General features: G+C 42.1%; 1 protein-coding gene across 1 annotated transcript in view; it reads right to left on the bottom strand.

Annotated features, from left to right (window-relative positions):
- The window catches only part of VOPP1 (vesicular, overexpressed in cancer, prosurvival protein 1), a 22,380-nt gene that overhangs the window by 6,481 nt on the left and 449 nt on the right, over positions 1-15,450 (bottom strand). The window contains exon 2 of the mRNA XM_010001529.1: positions 905-982. The gene's annotated coding sequence lies outside the window, so the exon portion shown is untranslated. The remainder of the gene's footprint in view (positions 1-904; positions 983-15,450) is intronic.

Raw genomic sequence — 15,450 nt, 5'->3', positions numbered from 1 at the left:
CATTCCTGCAAAGGATTTGTTCTGCACAGAAAAGCAGAGATTTACGACGTCACCCCAGGGATTCAGATGCAGCGCTCTTCAGTTACATCAGGAAGGGTTGTACACTGAAATCCCAGTCAGATGCAGCAAATCTCTGTATTATGGAATATATCGAGCTTCTGGTTTTCAGTGTTTATTTGTTTCAATTTTGAAGGCTTGCTTTTTTTTTTATAAGCAGCCTTCAAATTCTCCATAAACATTTTTTAGGAGAGCTTCTCCATTTTCTCTACTGTAATGAGAAGGTTTTATTCAGGTTCTTTCTTAAATTCCTCTTCAAGATGAATTTACCTTATTCTTTCATTGTGCATGTAACAGTGATTAGTTTAAGCTTTATCCAGATTACTGAGCTGCTGGTTTCACAAGCTCAAATCTTTCTGCCTTCTTTTCCTTTGCTGCCATCTCCAGTGAAAACCTTATAGTCATAAATGTACTTCTCTTGCTTTTAAATTGAAGCCTCAATTCAGCTGGCAAGAATTTCTTAAACCCTGCCTAAATGCACAATCCTCCTTATACAATCCTCTTTCAAAACTGAGTGCCCATCAAAAATGGCCTGACACTGCCACTTGGTAGTAGCTGGGACAGGCATAAGGAATTCAGCAATTTTGGGTAAAAACAGGACCACTGCCTGTACAACCCACTGGGATGGAGAAGTAGGAAAGGTCAACCTGACACAAGCAGCATTCTCTCTATTGGGAGAATTTTATAAGCAAAAAACCAAAGTCCATGCATTTATATGTACACATACACATTAGTGTATACTTGTACCTATTCTACTTGAAAATACAAGGCCTGGCAATAACCTGATTTAAGTCCTACAAGTAAAAGAAGAACAGGACAAACGTAATTCCCAAATGCTCTGACCTACCAAAAATACCATAGTCGCTGGATAGAGAGCGCTCTTACACAGCATCTTGAACCACAGCAATCCTCATAGGAGCGACATCTGCAGAGAAACAGGGAAAAGGGTGTTAGGGGAGTGGTTGTCACTCAGGTTAAAACAGCATCCCCAACTCTGACACTGTTCACACCCCTGCTTGGGGTGTTATTTACAACACTCCCATGAAGCTGGGAGACAAAGCCTCCTGGATGCGTTCAAGGTCAGGTTGAAAGGGGTTCTGAGCAACCTGATCTAGTGCAAGATGTCCCTGCCCACAGCAGGAGGGTTGGAATAGATGATCCCTAAAGGACCTTTCCAACCCAAAATATCCTGTGGATCTATGAATAAGAACAGACTACTCTTGGACAGACAAAGCTGTCAATCCCATGTTCACATCCATGGCACAGCTCTAACACTACTTGGGAACATGTTCCTGAAACTACTGTTCTATATTATTTTTTTAAAACCACTTCAAAATACATTGGATCAGTGTTTAATTTTATACAAAAGGACATGTTATAAAGAAAAGCAGTAAGACTGGGTTTTCTGTCACAGGAAATGAACACTGCAGACCTCAAACATGAGCTGTTTGGAGTCTTATTCACTGCAACAGATAAGAATTGCAAGGTCAAAACTGCCAGATCACTCAATCTTTGCAAATCAGCAGCTCCCAAACAGAGAAACCACTGAGTACAGAGAAACTTCAAGCATACCTTTATCTGCAAATTGAACAGCATTTTTTGCTTCTCAGAAGTTGCACTGGGCTGCAACTGTCAACAACTCCCATTATTTAAGTAGGCTTTTCTCTAAAACTCGCCACATTTCAGATTAATATTTCATATGGAATAGAACTGTTTTAAAAGCATTGTAGCACCAACCACTATAAGCAAAAGGTTCACTAAAAGCCAGCACACATGTGAACAGCAACCTCTGAACAATTTCTATTGTAACTGTTATTTCCCACACCAATGAAACATATTTAGTAGGAGAAAAGACAGAGGTGAAACTATGCTATGTGACAGGCCCAGATGAAAACACTCAGATTAGCATATCCACATACCTAAAGAAAAGAGGAGGCTACCACAACTGGATTCATCTTTTTAAGGGTGCTCCCACCCGTATGTTCAAATGCACGTACTGAATTCAACACCTGCTTTTGGAAAATTTGCCCAACTGCATGACTGTGGCCCCATATTTAAATGCAAAGCTAAACAAAAATCAATTGGATTACTGTACAGACAATTACACATTTACACGCTCAATTAACAAGCCTTCACTCACAAAATATGTCAAGTCACATCGGCTTCAGCCTTTAATTGGGGCCAGAAGAGGATGCTCCATGGATACATAATCAGTGATTTTGCAAGTAAAAACAGTTGCAAGCTCTTCTGATGACAAAATAGGCGTGATTTATTTAAGCAAGCCAGAGGCTCTGACATGATCAGCATGGCAAGATCCATTCTAACTCAGGCACTCAGTTGCTCATGCCAAAAGACAAAACATCTACTTTGGTATCCCTGAACCTGAAAGCAAGCCATCTCCAACCTTTATTCCTTCGAGCTTGCCAGGACCCTAACAACTGCTTATACTCAAAGCTACCAGACCTCACAAAACTACTAACAAGTCAGCATTAATTTCAGACCCATTGGGACCAAAAAGTGAACCATTCCTCCATGTTCTCCAAGTGGATCAACCCAAGAGGAGCTTCCAAGCCATATGTGAAATGCATGGACAGGATCAGGGCCCTTATGAAACAGGGCGGCAGCCACTGCCTTCTGTTAAACCAGTGGTCACGGCACTCCCTTTTGCTCTTCAACTCCCTTTTGCTCTTCAACGTGCTTTTGTTTACAGCTCCTGGAGCAACTCATCCACACTGATGGGCACTTGCCCCTTTTGTTGATGCTGCACAGCAAGGTCTTCACTGGGCCAGAAAAGCAGAAAGGAAACAGAGCCTATACATGTAGAAGCCCTCCTTGAGGCAATTAAGGACCAAAACTGACAGATTTTAGGCATGTGAGCAGCCTTTATCTCTGCCTCCACACACTGCCTCTGTCAGCCCAGACACCTACAGCTGACTACATGCAGGGTGGGAAGTCAATACTCCAAGGCCAGCCTCTAGCCCTAAAGCCCAGATCAAGATCCAAGCTTAGCTTGACTTAAAAGTCAAGCTAAAACAGAGAGCCCAGGGAGGCTGCACATACGCCTCCCCCATGCCCACTCCTGCCTTGCTTATTTTGTATCTCTTTTCTCCTGAGACAAAGGAGATGGGAAAAGGTTATTTTAAAATAGAAAATTACTGCCACTCAAACCATCAAAATTAAAACAGCATCTGTACAAGGAGTATAGTACCTGAATTTCCTTTTTATTTTTAATCTCTAAATTGTCTAGGCTACAAGCCAGCACCATTTTTTAAGTCTCAGTAGCTTAACTTTTCTTCCTGCAGAAATACCAGCTGGAAAACAGAAAAGTTCAACTACTGAATGTTTATGAAGCTCCTGAGACTACTAAATGGCAAACAAACAGGCCACCAAAGAGAAGTTTTTTCCTACACAGATGATTGCACTCCCAAATGGCAGAAAACAATGATGCAAAGGATGGAGGAGTCTCTCATTAAGGCTGTGTTTAGAGAAGCTCCATCTTCTCATACCCAGGAAGCTTTCTGAGGCAACTCATGCAAGGCTAAGCACTCCATTTGCTGGGAGGATCTGTGAAGCTAAACCAGCAACATGACTGGGAGGGAAATCCTGTTGAGATCTGACACCAATACCCCTCTCACTTTTTACCCATAAAACCAAATGGGCACTTTATTTTGCATGCCTGCAAGTACAGACACACATACTCATAGGTAGGAGCCTGGAATCAAGGAAGATCCCATGATAACAAACTCCTGCTTGCATTCCCCACCACATGAGAGCAGTGCCAATAAAGACTGGAAGAACAAATGGCCTATTTGCTGATACTGCTACAGGGGAAACCCCTAGAAGATCTGCTGATCTCTTGTTCTTGATTCCACGTGCTACGAAAAAACAACACACCTTCTGACAACATCAATCTCAGTTACAAGAAAATTAACTTACTCTGAAAAGCTATATTTATCAACAAGCAAAAGATGACAATAAAATCAGCTCATTAAAGGAGTAACACAAGCTTAAGTATAATCAGTCTTTGATGTATTATCTCTTACTGCCTAACAGCAAAACCCTGCAGAATTAAGACCCTAGTTCATAAAAAACCCACAACAATTAAGTACACACACATACGTTTGCTGAATTGCTATGCATATTCTTTACATGACATGCCTGCTTTGGCTCTGCTTTATGGAAAAGGACTGGTTGTGCCCAATGCCACTTGAAGAAGAATGAGCCTTACTATCGATCTGACCTGCACTGCACCCATCTCCTCCAGAAGACTTTTCTAAAGCAATTTTCCCTCTTTCAGACAGCCATAATCCTGAGAACTGCATTTCCCTAGGGCAATGCTTGTTTCCTTGAACAAAATTTAACCCATGACATAGGATAAGACATGATCCATTAGCTGCTTTGCTAATCTGCAACTTCACCAAGTGTATGGTCTCCTGAACACTGCAATGTGATTTGGATTTAAAAGGGACATCATTTCATTCATAATTCAGCAGACTGAAATGAATGCATCTGCATGTCCAAAAACTTGTAGTGCTAGCACACCAAGGAGCTGCTGTGTCAGAGATCATAGCTACATTGCAGATGACAGTAACAAGCTTTCTGTATGGGTTTGCACTTAAATCACAATGCTGAACTTCATTCCTTAACAGACAAGCAAAGCCCCAAGTTTCAGGTATGGATACACAGTACACCCCAGAAACAAGCCCTGTACTTGCATGTGGTTCTGCAGATACTAGCTGCTTAATGAAATGGTCCAGAAGCTCTTTTCCATTTATACCTGTGCCTACAGTGCTGAACAAATAAATCCCTTCTTAACTGAGCTGCCACAGTGAAGAATGACATCTAAAAAAATTTCCTGATGGGCATTTGCTGAAAAGTGGAAAAATTAAAGAAGTCAAGTAAGGATCACAGTCCTCAGTAGACTGTATGGCTATAGTGGTCTGACAACATTCCCTGCCCTCACTCAATATGGATATTTCCCATCCACACCATCACTTTGAAATGCAGGCCGCAGAATTTTTAGGTTTCCTCTCTAGACTGTTGCATCCTATGTGCCAAAACTTGATTTACCATTTAAGATGTTTGCTTAGCAATGTCTTTTGGAAGAGTAAAACAAAAATATAAATTGTTAAATCCAAGTGTAGTAGCAGAAACCCTACTGTAGACACAGACGATGGGAGGGTGAAAGAAAACCACAAAACCTATATGAAGTAAACTGCATGATTGCTAACCAGTGTCCTGATGACAAGCCTGACTTGGATTCCAAAAGGGGTTGCATGAAAGTCTTAGGTTAAATGATTGCTGCATGTATTTCTAACTCTATGAAGCAAGCTGGGATTCACTGGAATACAAGAAGCAGGTTTTGAAGTGAAATGGGGAAAACTAAAGGGAGCCAGGAAGTTGAGCAAAGGAGGATATAGCAATAGACCAAAGCTCAGAACAGAAATATTTTGGGGGGAATGGGTAGTAGCATCACACACATGTAAGGAAGTCCCAGCTGGGGTCCTAATACTTGCATGGGCAAGAGAGCAGAAGGAGAACAAGTGTTCACAGGAATTAGAAGGGATGGAGTGCTGCGATTGAGTCATCTCCAGGCAGACTCAGTGCTAAGCCCTCAAAGCCAGAAGGTTCAAGTCTATTACTATTGAACAGATGAAGACAGGCAGCTGAAGTGTGTGTATGTTTGTAGTTGTTCCAGGACAAAAAAAAAGCTTTAAAAAATTAAATAATTTAATCTGCCAGGATATGGTGACGCCAAACAGAGAAAAATCAAATGAGCCATGAAACAAAAACAAAGCAGACAACCACCACAAAGTGACTAGCAGTAGCAATTCAGATGAAGCTCAGAGTCTTGGCTGTGCTATCAATGAGGTTTAATGCCGCTGAGCTCTTCAGGACTACACTGCCACAAGACTCAGAATTAGACTTGAAGGATGAGGAATGAAGAAGAGGATCAATAGAAGTTGTACCACCTAACTGAAAAAGAGGGAGATATTTTTCTACCAAGTTTATTTCACTATTATTTTCAGACCATTCTGTATCTGCATTGCCATCTTTCAATAAAAATCAGTTTTCAAAGCAAAGCTATTGACTGTAGTACTATGTAAGGAAAGATCTTTTCTCCATGGAAAAGATCACCAGATACCTGAAGTAGGAGTCCCACCTAAGTAACTATTTCTGAGTCTCTAGAAAGACACTGCAACACAAAGGCCACATCTTTCCACTGGCATTTACTTAAATGCTTGAGGACCCCTAACAAAGGCAAGGTATATGGCTGGTGGAACAGCATCATAGGCAACATCTGCTCTCCAGCCTTGGTCTTAGAGCTGGTTGTGTCTCCTTGGTGTGTTTGCCTACATGGCCTAGTTTTCAGCAGGGACACAACTCCACCACTGTTACCTGCAGTCATGGGTTCTGGGCACCCAAAAGCACTTCTCTTTTCTTATACATAGCAAAGGTGATCTCTTAGCACGTGCTAGAATTGTGCCTTGCAAAATGTAGGTCTGATTTTGGCAAATATATAACTATATATAACAAACATAACTGCTTCATAGATGAACACAGCCCTCACCTCAGTAGAACATCTGTACCTGAGAGTAAAAACACTGCCACTGGTACCCAAGAGAGCGCTAGAGATACAGTTACCCAAGTACTTCAAAATCACCCAGCCCTTAATTACAGGAGAGAACATAGGTGAAAAGGAGGAAAGGGGCTGTCAGGTCATTTTTTTTCCTACAGAGTCGGAACAACAGAGACAGAAACAGTATTTGCTCAGATTAGATTCCTGTCTGCCTTGACACAACTAATATCTCCTACAACAAGACAAGATACTTGGCTCCTGTCCTTCACAGAGACATGAAAAACATGGGCAGGCAACAGCCGAAAAAGGGATTATTTCTCATTCTTTAGGTGAAGAGCCTATAAGCACCATTTCTGTGCAAGAATACTGCAGCATATGGTAAATCCTCCTCCATTTCTAATGGGACCAGAATTTGCCCAGCTGCTCCTATCAAACAGACCTTTCTACAAGCCTTTTGCTACCCAGTGGCCTGCTGTAACTTCAGCCCTCTCTTAGAATGATAGAACTATAGGGGTTGGAAGGGACCTCTGAAGATCATTGAGTCCAACCCCCCTGCTGCAGCAGGAACACCTAGAGCAGATCACACAGGAACACATCCCGGCAGGTTTTGAAAGTCTCCAGAGAAGGAGCCTCCACAGCCTCTCTGGGCAGCCTGTTCCAGTGCTCTGTCACCCTCACAGTAAAGAAGTTTTTCCTCATGTTGAGGTGGAACTTCCTGTGTTGTAACTTTTAGACATTAATCAGGTCCCCTCTCAGTCTTCTTTTCTCAAGACTAAACAGCCCCAGGTCTCTCAGCCTTTCCTCATATGATAGGTGTTCCAGTCCCCTAATCATCCTTGTAGCCTTCCCTTGGACTCTTTCCAGCATGTCCTTGTCTCTCTTGAACTGAGAAGCCCAGAACTGGACACAATACCCCAGATGTGGTCACACTAGGGCAGAGTAGAGGGGAGGAAAAGCTCCCTTGACCGGCTGGCCACACTGTTCTTAACGCATCCCAGGATACTATTGGCTCTCTTGGCCACGAGGGCACATTGCTGTCCCATGGATAACTTGTTGTCCACCAGGACCCCAAGGTCCTTCTCCATGGGGCTGCTTTCTAGCAGGTCAACCCCTAATCTATATTGGTGCCTGGTGGTTCTTCTCCCCAGGTGCAGGACTCTACACTTTTTCTTGTTGAACCTCATTAGGTTCCTCTTTGCCCAGCTCTCCAGTCTGTCTACATCTTGTTGAATGGCTGCACAGCCTTCAGGTGTATCAGCCAATCCTTCCAGCTTTGTGCCATCAGCAAACTTGATGAGGATACATTCTGTCTCCTCATCCAGGTCACTGACGAAGATGTTGAATAAGACTGGGCCCAGGAGAATACCACTAGTCACACATCTCCATCTGGACATCAAGCCATTGATCACAACACTTCTTAGTCCCCAGGAGGAAAGTCACCCTCTGTAAAGGCAGCAAGTCTCACCACATGGCTTTCTGGCCAGCACACATCCACCTAGAAATTTTCTCTGCTGCTCCTGTGGCAGGACCTAGAAAGAACTGCTGTGGTCTGCACTTTGGCCAGTAGCAGTACATGGTACCTTAAATAAAGATCCTTAAATAAAGAATTTTCAACACAGGCTGCAGGCCTTTCTTTTGCAGAACAAATCAGGGAAACAGCACACCTTAAGGTTCTGGCAAAAGTAAGCCACGGATACTGTGTATGATGAGTTTTAATTTTCTGGAGGTGGAATTGTACATTTCTCATATGAATGGGAATGACGACTTCTAGTTAATGCTCGGGTCCCCTCTTAAACAGACAATTAGTTCCTTCATATCTCAAGCTGCTCCCAGGAGGCAAGCAGTTCTGCAGCATCTAATTGCTGCTTTGGGAGGTTATAAGCAGTCTGCTGTCAGGAAGCAATGGGTGCCCATGTATTTGCTATCTGCCTGAATTTAACATACCCATGCATAGTAAATCCTTTTTTTTCCTTCATGAAGCCACCCCATGATCAAACAGAGAAGGACATGAGTTCTAATAGCCAACAGTTAGGTGCTACCAAGACTTTCAAGACTTTAATTCAGGGCCTCCCTGTCCAGAAAGGGTTAGAAAATTCAAGATGACTTTAGGATCAAGTGCTCCTTGATGCTGTCCCACTGGAGCTCAAATCAGGCACAAGCCTTCCTGTCCCACTGACAGGAAGCCAGAAGAAATTTATTCTCAGCCTCACATGAGAGTTCTTGCCTAGGACATGAAAGAGTTAATGCTCAAGTCAATCTTCAAGTCAAAGAGCCCCAACAGGAAAGACTGAAGCTCACTCATGATAAGCCACAACTATGGTTTTTGCATCCTCTGGAAATGACATGGGGGTGGAAGAGTGGGTCCCCTGTTCCAGCTCAGCCAGAAGAGAGTACAGATTCAGAGTACTCCACTAGAAGATAAGAGACTGCCCTCTTTTCCTCTTTCTTCACCTTTGTTAGAATAAGCAGCCTACACATAGTCAGCCGATGACTCAAAAGTAATTCAGAGCTTCAATTCTCAAATTAGGTCAGTCACCTGCTTGATTACCTGTGAAGGCTGAGATATTAAATCCCTCTGCCTGTGTCAGGACTCACTCCTAGCGAGTTGAGTGGGTTGTTAATTTGGTACCCCAGATTGTACACTGTAAAATAAACCCAAAGAAGCAAATTAAAGTGCATGGCAAGGCATCTAGTTGCTGCGTGGTTACAGCAGTAGGGACTACAACCTCAACAGATCCATCAACATCAAGGGAATCTTGATGGGAATCAAGTCCCTTATTTGAAGCAAGGAATATACCACATTAAGGGCACAGACTATTGAAGCCAGCTGTGATGTTTTGTACCCTTATTGCTTAAGGCCAAGCAGGACTGAGCAGTGGCGGTGGGGTTTTGTTGCCCTCACATACAGATGGCCTGCTGTTTTCCTTCATGATACAAACTGTGCACTTCCATTCTTGTGTTAAACTACAGATGCAAACAGGTCCTTCCTGTGGCTGCTCACTGCTTAAACTGGTGCCCCTGGCCTGAATCCAGGTCTCTGCTTCTGTACAGTGCCAGCCATTCAAGGCGCCTGGATGCCTGCAAAACCTTCATGTTGCCTCCCCTCTCCCTCCTCCATGCTGGCTTCAAATCAAATGGAAGAATAAATCAACAGCTAGATGACTGCCCTAAGCACACACCTGCTGACACCTCATGCAGCTGTAATTGCAATGGGAAAGCTAAGCATATCATCAGCAAAGCCAACTTAATTAAAAGCAGTAAACATAACAGGATCTGAAGCACAAAAAAGCAGCTCCCATCATGGTTTAGTTGTTGTTTTTTCCCCAGCCTCTTGTACACACGTTGATAGAGAAAGTGCTCTCTAAGCTATCTGAACACCAGCAAGAGAAAAATTGCTTTTCTGTTTTGTTTTCATCTGGAACATTTTGCAGGTTCTTGATAATGCACAAAATCATTATTATAGACTGACCACCAACCACATAAGGGTTACCTTCAAAACGCAGATGAATAAGACTGTGTGATAAACACAAATTTAATCTGCAAAAGAAGAGGAATCTGTGGAAATGCACAAGAAATGTCTTTCAAAAACCATGAAAAACCATGAAAAACCACAAAAAGAATACAATCAGCATTCTCCTCCACAACAAGAAATAAATTGACTGTTCCCATGTAGGGCAGGAACATGTTTTCAAAATGAAGAATAATAGAAGCATTCATTTTTTTAGGTTTATGTTAATGTTCTTACAGTAATTCTAAATGAAAAAATTAAACTGATCCAATAAACATAAATGTGCACACACACAGCTGTCTGCTGCCTGCAGTAAACTACTTTCTATGGCAGCAACAGATTAGCCTAAAAATACAGCACTTCCATCTGCACGTGCTTTTAACATTAATACGTGTTCTGCTTAGGATAAGAATTGGAAGAGGTTACTAGTTGGCTCTCCCCGAGGTTTATTCTGTTCTTCACATATTTACCAGCAGTAAAGGTGAACATTCTCTTCCAGAGACAGTTTTTATGTTTCTTTCTAGGTCTTTCACCTAGTAGCACACCAGTGAGCAGTCAAAACATACTCAAGCAAGGAGTCCATGGCTGAGCTCCAAGGCAACAAGTTAGTATTCAGGAGGTGGAAGCAAGTACAGGAGGAGTTTAAAAATCATCACGTACAGAGGTAGGTGTGATGTTAGGGAAGCCGAACCTCACCTACAACTGCCAGTTGCAAGTGACACCACGTGCAGCAAGAAGAGCTTCTATCACTCCACTAGCAGTGGATAGTATCTGTGGACAAGCTCAAGAGCAGCAGATGTCATTTACCTCAACTTCAGCAAGGCTTTCCACACTGTCTCACACTATATTCTTGTAACCAAGTTCAGCCATTACAGTATGGACAGGTGGACAGCTGGATGGGTAAAAACGACCTGGGTGGACGGTGGGGCTCAGATGGCAGTGGTAAACACTTCACACACTCCCTAGAGAGTATGAAATAACTGCTGATAGTACCAAAGAGGTCAGGACCTGCCCCGTTGACAAGTGTGTTGCTGGAATCGGAGATGGCACCAAACTGGGGATCAGTCAGTGAGCTCAAGGGGCAGGGCTGCCACTCAAAGATCTAAACTGGTTGGACAAATGGCCTGACAGGAACCTCATGAAACAGAAAAACAAATGCAAAGTCTTGCTTGTGGAAAGGATGGACATCTTAAGGCTATGGACCAGATCTGCTGAAAAGGCCCTAGGGGTCATGGTAGACCAGCAGTCTGCATGACAGCAACCCTGCGATGAGGGGGATATCCACAAGGATTCTAATCAAGCTATTCCTCAACAGCAAAATGTAAGGCAGCCTTCCCTCTACAATTCATTCCTAATTCTGAAGTGGAAAAAACAGCCCAATTGTCTGAAGTGCTGCTGGCATCTGCACACAGAGGAGGTGTTTTTGCCAGCTAATACGTTCACTATGACATTATTCACTTTATTGCCAACTACAGAAGTATCTTGACCATGTCTTCCACCAACCATCAGCACTTCAGGTACATTTGCAATAAGACTCAGATGGCCTGTTTAAGTAGGAGTAGCCTGGGGATCCTTACAGATGATCAGAGCCAAGTCTGTTGTGACAGCTTTAATTCTGAATTGCTTTCCATGCATCCACATAAGATGTTTGATCTAATTCATTAAGCAAAGTCAGGGCTAACCTGGCTCCCTGCTTTTCCAAAGGGTAAGAATTAGACTCCAATGACTAATTCCTCTCTCCTCTTTGCATTTGTTCACTTATTTTTCCAGGTCACAAAGACATTTTCCTGAAGCAGGAGAAAAATATGTAACTGACAGTATCTTGTGACTCAGACAACCAGGACATGAAGAAATGGTTCATTTGGTTAGTGAAGTAAATTAAACACAATCTTGGAAATTATTTGTATTAACAGTAGAAGACCAATGTATGTCTTTCAAATTCCTGGCAATTTTTCCAGGATGGTTTCTGGTCTGAAATAAGTTGTATCTTGTTGACACAGCAGAAGCAGAAAAGTTTGGAAAATGATCAATTCCTCTGTCTAGCTTTAAGAAATAGAATTCTATTTGGAAGAAACATGCTTCAAAAATTAAACTACAGCTTACTGCTGATCTATGAAGGCTAGAACAATTATATCCATTGGAAAAATAATTTTTAAGGGTAACAATACTGTTAACTATTTGAACAGATAGATGTATCCTTAGGCCTGTAACAGAGACTTCCTATCATTGCCCTAACTCTTAATACAGAAAGCATAACCAACAAGTTTTAAGAAAGCTTTGAGTAACAACTCTAACAGCTTTTTCATTTCTAAATAATATCTAATCTCCAAAATGAAACAATCGTATTATTGCAAGTTTTACCCCACAATCTAGCTGAATTTCCAGTAGCACAATGATTTCTTATCCCATGTTCCTCTTGCTTAGCAGATAGTCATATCTCTGTCTTTGGATGGCTCCAGCAGAGCCTTTACAGGAAAGATTAACTCAGCTATCTTGCCTTTAAGCTTTGCATAAAAGCAAACAACCACTTCAAGTGACACTCCACCTTGGATTTCTATTATTCTGGGCAACTTAAAGAGAAGCAGGCATCTTCTAGGGGGACGTGCCTACCCAGAACAGCTAAGACATATGGTCACACCAGTCCAGGCACACCTTGATCCAAGCACGCCACGCTAAACCTGTGAACAGACACAAGACTTGGTTTTTGTGAGCTAACAAGCCAACCTTTTCATTATAGTATAAACTGTCTCTAAGAGAGATGTGACATACTGCCAGCATAGGACTGAAATCACAGGGAAATCATTCAAAAGGATTGCACTGCTGGCTTTCATAAGTCTCCAAACAGTCTCAAGATGAAAGGACAGGCTGCATACGCTAACTGGTTAGAACAGAATTCTTTTGGAAAACCAGTGACAGAAGGGAATGGAATCCATTGTGAACTCATTTGACTAAATATATCTGCTTTTTGTGGACTGTTCCTCTAGAAATTGTAAGATAAAATAAAACCCATTTCACTACAGCATACCCCAGATCTAGATTTGCAGAGAGGAGACACTCTAAGGATAAAACAACACATTATGCCTTTGGATGATTTAAGATCTAAACATATGTTTAATAGAGAAGATCCTATTCATGCCTTCTCCCTCTCAATATACCAAATACTCCCTCCTATTTCATAAGTGTTCACCAAAAAATGTACCAAGCTGATTTAAAACTGACCCAGAGGTGCTAAAATGAACAACTTTCTGTGGTATTAGCAAGTTTAATTAATTAGGTGAAGGGTCAAACTAGTGCCAGTGCAATGGCTGTCTACCCTAAGGTGTGAAAAGACAGCATAGGTAGGAAGTTGCTGAGCATCATATGACAACAGGAACTGAAATTGCAGAAGGCACTGCAGACAATGACTTTCCTATACTTTTGATGCACACCCCCTTTAAACCTATTTGGTTTCTATGCACTCAAAACCTTTCTTCCCTCCCTTCCACACTTCTTCACTTGTCACACATTATCCATTGAGCTCTGCCATCCCCAGACACTTATTGTCTTTCCTTAGTGCTTCTTCTTCCCCACTTACACTCATATCAATAACAACAAGAGCATGAACCTGACACTCATCACCCTCACAATTATTGCCAAGCACACACTTCCCAACCCTTTCCCCTTCCTTTCTTCCTTTTACTTACACTATCCAGGAGACCAGCAATCACAACATGTTTATGCAATGACTGTGATAACAGGGTTCTGCAGTATCTACCACAAACACACACAACCCCTAGTACAGACTTCTGATTGATCTGACATAAGCAATACACAACAGTTTTCCCTTCACATTAAAAGATCTCCCAAATCAACCAGCAACCCACCAACACCATGGTCCCTCTCACAACTCCCTTCCAATATTCAAAGCTGTGTGCAATTACAATTAGCCTGCTTGACAGACTGGAAAATGAACACACTGCTTTTATAGAAGAGAATCCATTTCAGCACACAAAGAATACAGTAAAATAGTAACCTCCAGGAAACCAATTAGAAAGCAACCTTGTATGCATCAGATCTATTGCAGATAGCAAGCCTCCCCTTTGTACCCCTTGCTTTTGCAGGACTTGGTATGTGTTCCTCTGTGGCACGAAGAGTCCGAGCTAAGACCCAATATCCAAGTGGCTACCCCTTTGTAATACCAAGAGAGACAAACACTGGCTGTGAAAGTGTGTAGGCAAAAAAGCAAGCAGAACACCGAGGTAATGATGAATAATGCACTCCCTGAATGTCAAGGTACAGTGGGATTTTGATAATTTCAAGCCATCCTAGCTTCTTTCCCACATTACAGCAAAATAAAATAAAAAGTAGGTGGAACCACAGTCCTATTGTTATTAGCATGCAAAGAAAGAGAACTTATTTAAATTCACCCATCTGGCCAGCCATTGATGAGTAATTCTCAACATTTCAGTCACCTGAAAAAAAAGACAGCGAGTTCTACACATAAACACCTCCTAGACAGTTAATACTCAGGCTCAGAGATGATTAAGCCGCGAAGTGTTTCATTCTTTCAGTGAGCTTTGTTTTTCTCCTGTCTTCCTGGCTGCTTTTTGTCTCTAGCATTTTGCTCCCATTTCTTGCAGATGAATTGGAGGTGGAGAAGAAAAGGGAGGAAAGTTCTTGGGTAGCATCAAGATTACAGTAATTTCCAATCCTTCAGCAAGGAAGAGCCTGCTCAGGGAACAGATGACCTAATACTGCTGCTACCTGCTTCTCCACCCCATTTGATTTTTATTTGTTTTAAACTTATGTTTACAGATGTTTGCAATTAGAAAGTTACACATACCAGGGACAAAGTTTAGTACATTTATGTCCTTTCTGCCCCCAGATACACAGGGAGGATACCTCCCACCCACACATTTCCTCTTTTTGTTGTTGCTGTGAGCAATTTAAACAGAAGCTGCAATTCAGAGAGATTCTCTATCATGCACCTAGGTCATTGACATTTGGTTCACAACCAAGCCTGATGTGAATATAGATGCCACTCATTCGAGGGACGGTTGTACCATGGATAACTAATCATAGCAACTCCTTAAATTAAACAAAAGGGACAACTTTACTTTCAAAGCATCCTTGGTATTCTGCCCCATTACCTGCCTTTGTTCAAAACAAAGGGAGAACTGTCCTCACAGGCTCTACTTAGGTTTCCTTTCAGCATTCTGAAATAAGAGCTGTTTAAGATCTTGCATTTTGTTCTCAATTGGAAAGGTCGGCTGGATTGAGTGGCAAAACAAGTCTGTACACTTTATTTAATAAGAAGAAAGGGAAA

Source organism: Chaetura pelagica, unplaced genomic scaffold (assembly GCF_000747805.2).
Source record: "Chaetura pelagica isolate M959 unplaced genomic scaffold, ChaPel_1.0 scaffold7, whole genome shotgun sequence".
In the NCBI taxonomy this organism is placed as follows: domain Eukaryota; kingdom Metazoa; phylum Chordata; class Aves; order Apodiformes; family Apodidae; genus Chaetura; species Chaetura pelagica.
This window is presented reverse-complemented; position numbering and strand designations above follow the sequence as displayed.